At 30.5% G+C, this 4,357-nt stretch overlaps 2 pseudogenes; both read right to left on the bottom strand.

The window, feature by feature from the left end:
• Positions 1-238: 238 nt before the first annotated feature.
• LOC146905434 (putative protein phosphatase 2C 3 pseudogene) lies at positions 239-742 on the bottom strand (annotated as a pseudogene).
• Positions 743-809: 67 nt separating this feature from the next.
• LOC146905433 (putative protein phosphatase 2C 5 pseudogene) lies at positions 810-1,511 on the bottom strand (annotated as a pseudogene).
• Between the last annotated feature and the right edge of the window lie 2,846 nt (positions 1,512-4,357).

Below are 4,357 nucleotides of genomic sequence, written 5' to 3'. Positions count from 1 at the left end.
AAATTTGTAACATCTGAGTACAATCCAGAATCAAATTTGTAACAAAATGCAAAACAGTTAGAAGACCTATCTTGCATATATAATAATGACCGCCAAAATTGTAAATTCAACCATGCTCACACTGTCAGATAAAAGTATACAAATATCAACTATTAAACAAAGAAGAATTTCAATAAATAGGATAAGATTCAAATCTATGAAAAATTAAACAATGCAAAATTAAAGTCAATTCATAATGTTAGACCATTGGCCTCTTTCCTTCCATGATATCCTTTTTCTTCCGACAGTTTGTGCAGAAAAATGAACCTTCAAATGGAGAATTCAACGGTCTTGATATACCATTGCCAGTGGGTTGATCCACTTGGCAAATCGGACAGCTGAAAATCTGATGAGAGTTGTTATTCAGTGAAAAATCATTGCCAAACCTTTCTATAAACACAGAACCCTCTTCAAATAAATCTTCCACAACAACACCAACCTTGCTGGTAGCTTTGTTTGTAGAGTTCTTCTTAGATTTCTTTCGGAAGGGAAAAAGAAGCGGTTTTAGCACATTTTGTAATTTCTTTCGTGTAGTTGACTTCGGTTGTAATACAGGAAGGTGATCAGAAGGAATATCTACAACAATGCATGATGTATCATCTCTCAAGCCTTTAGATATTATAGCTTCCTCAACCACTAGCTTTGCAGCAAATTCTGCAGCTACACCCCGACATGATGCGGCTGCCATTTCATTCGATAAAGCATCCCAAACACCATCAGAGGCTATGATAAGTCTTCCACCGCCACCATTGGAAATTAGTTTGACTTGCTTAACATGTGGTATTAACAATATATTTCCCTAGATCTGCGTCTCCTATTGATCTAGATAGACATAATCCACCAGGCCAAACGCGAAGAGGGCCACCACGGTAATCGTGTCTTTTTACTTCACCACCACTTGCAATAACACGCTCCCTCTCTTCCACATTATCTTCAAGCCTGTGATCAACCGTAAGGATAGAAACTACATCTCCTCCTTCAGTATCTACTAATATGCAACGGGAATCACCAACAGATGCGACAGTGACAATACTCTCATCAACCACAACAAACATAGCTGTTGTTCCAGACATTTCTCCCTTGATACTCTGAAAATCCATGTCAGTCTTCACAAAACCAGCCACTAGAGCACGAGGAAGGGCACGTACCCACGCATCCCTGCTGCTGCTGATAATATTTTTTGGTATTGCGTTCAAAACATTTTTTAGCAAGTTTTCTTTTGCATAAATTGCGGCTGATATTCCGCTATGCCCATCAAAAATTGCGAACACTGAAAACGCAGTTGATGGATCCCCAAGAACCCGGTAGCAACATGTGTTGATCAGACCATAATCTTCTCCTTTCTTCGTCATGCTATCTTCTCCATACTTAACAAAACTTTTTTCACCTTTCTCTTCTCGAAGCTCACGGTCAAGTAGAGTGGCCAATGAAACCGGCGACGCTGAAATCTTTGACAATTCATCCGGACTCATTGTTTGATTGTGGATGCTTTTGGAAAAGCGATTTGGAGGAAGAGAGGCTGACATATGGAATGGGAGAAGCCCTAGAGATGGATGATTATATATATACAAGCAAAATTACTTCAGGTCTTTATCTTATTTATTTGTAACAGTTTAGTCCTTTGTAACAAAAAAACAGTTATGTGCAAGTAGTGCTGATGATATCTTGCGTTGATATTGTACAGCCATTTTATTAATTTTTCAATAAAGTTCGGAAGAGATTATAGTCATCATAAATAGCTATGCTTTAGATATAGAATGAACTTATTTTTTTGAAACAAAATATGGAATTAACTTATACGTTGCATGATACTCATAAATAGACATGCTTTAGATATCCCGTGAAAAAAATAAAAAATATATGCTTTAGTTATGGAATGAAATTATATTACCCAGCTAATATCGAAATATAGTGATATTTGTTTTAGCATAAACAAATCATTAATATACATTCTTTAAAAAAAACCATTAATATGCATAAATCCTAGCTCAACCGATTAAAATGTCATAATTTTTAAACCGGACACAGACACAATCGATAAGCGTTATTTGAACCTTGATGTTTGTCATGATATTGATGAGTCCAACACACTTTATGTTCATAAAAAATAATAGATCAATGAAGGTTTATTTTTATTTTTTGACAAAAGATTGATGAAGGTTTATTAAAACGTTGATATGCATTCTATTAAAACGTGATTTCTTATTATAATTTCTTTTTTTGTATTTTGATATGCATTCTATTATATTTCAGATACCGGTATCTTTAACATTCACTAGCAAAAAGACTCTTTTGACTCTTTTTATTGCGCTAACGGTTTATGATTTCGAATTATAACAAACAAAATTAACATATAGTTTTGTTGCTTTCAAAATATAACAAACAAATTTAATCTTAATTCTTATCTTTTTAATTACACAACAACAATCATTATTTTAGAAAAAGTTGTTTAAGGGTATAATTGAGATAATGAAAAAATCAGCCCAAAATCTTCTATTTGCTCGATCTAGATTGTTACACTTTTTAAAAGATAAAGAAAAGGAAGAAAGAAAATAATTGGATGTTTACTCATAGTATTTGTTACACTTTTTTTCAATTTTGAATTCGCTCCCACCCATTATTTTTTTAAAAGATAAAGGAAAGGAAGAAAAAAAAAATTGGATGTTTACTCTTAGTGTTTGTTACACTTTTTTTCAATTTTGAATTCGCTCTCACCCATTATTTTTTTTAAAGATAAAGGATAAGGAAGAAAAAAAATTGATGTACATGAAAAATAAGGATTGAGTTTGTTACACTTTAATTTGATTTTAAATTTACTCCTATCTATTTGTTACATTTTTTATATATATATTTAGTATAGATAAGAAAAGAAAAATCCAGTATCTTTAACAAAACAAATATTTTTTGTGCTAAAAAAAACAAATATTTTTTGTTTTAAATACAGTTTTGGTTCCTCTCTGTTTTATTAAATCTGTGATTTTGATCCCTGTATTGATTTAACCCTTAATTTTGGTCTTCTCTTTTTAAAAATAGTCTTGTTAACAAGTGCTCTTAGACATTTGTTAAGAAAATTAAAAGTAGTAGTTTTGCATTGAAAAATATAACTTTTAAGATTTTAGAAAGTTGAAATCAACATTTTTCACCACTTTCAACATATTATTTTTATTTTTGTTCTCTTAACCAATACCCTAAAAAACTATTTAGCATTTTCCTTTTCAAAAATTGAGACATTTGCTCCCCCTTCATTTGACATTCTATTTGGATGACATGACATCCAAATATTCTATTTGAGACCTTTGAATTTCGATGTGCATTCTTCATAGCTAACTCCTTTAAAAGAAAGTATATTAGATGTGGAAATTTCATATGTTTATGTATAACTAGTTTGTGAGTTCGTGCCAAACACGGGAAAGACGTACTTATAAAAATTATTTTAAATAAAATTTAAGATCAATTTACACAAAAAAGACATATCACGCAAAACTAGGTATTTATTTAAAAATTTTGACTCTTTAGAAAAAATTTACATACAAATCAACACAAATTCAAAGTAAAGTGTTCACACTACTAGAAAAAGCAAAATTAGAGAGGGAAATTAGTGACGGAAAAAATAAAATCCCTCATAAATTTCTTGGTCGCAAAATTTAGTGACGGATTTTGAGAGGGATTTCATGTTTTCCTCACTAATTTTTGTTTTTTTAGTAGTGTCAGTATAAAAAATAAATAAATTAACCAAACAATTGAGTTCAAGAGGTTGATAAGCTCCCTAAAGCTAAATTGTTTAAGAGAATATGAGTTTTTTGTCAAAAAATAAAAAAAAGTTTAAGAGAATATGAGTTTAATTTATAAATGAAACAATTTTTGATCAAACATTACTTATCTTTCGGACAAATTTCAAATTAACAAGACCCTTTTTCTCCTAAGATCCAGAGGGTTAAAACCAAAAAAGAGTATAAAGTTTTCTTTTGAGTGAGTGAAAAGTATAAATTAGTAGTAATAATGTAGAGTTTTGGTAAAAAAAAAGAAGTTATTATATAGTTTTATTATGATATTTAATTTTATATATATATATATATATATATATATATATATATATATATTAGTTTACAACTCAATAATATTTCAAATACAACTATCTTTATCATAACTATTTTTCTTCTTTTATTAAATGAAGTTTTGGCCCATACTTCTATATTACTATACATTTTAGGCTTATTCCTCAAAGGCATAGTAAATGGTTGTTTTCTCTTGTAACATCCCAAACTGCTTTCAGGATTGCCGACTAACCCCACAAACCAACACGAGTCTTTTCAGCATG

Source organism: Medicago sativa, chromosome 7, assembly GCF_051527215.1.
Source record: "Medicago sativa cultivar Bolivia chromosome 7, Bolivia_mono, whole genome shotgun sequence".
In the NCBI taxonomy this organism is placed as follows: domain Eukaryota; kingdom Viridiplantae; phylum Streptophyta; class Magnoliopsida; order Fabales; family Fabaceae; genus Medicago; species Medicago sativa.
This window is presented reverse-complemented; position numbering and strand designations above follow the sequence as displayed.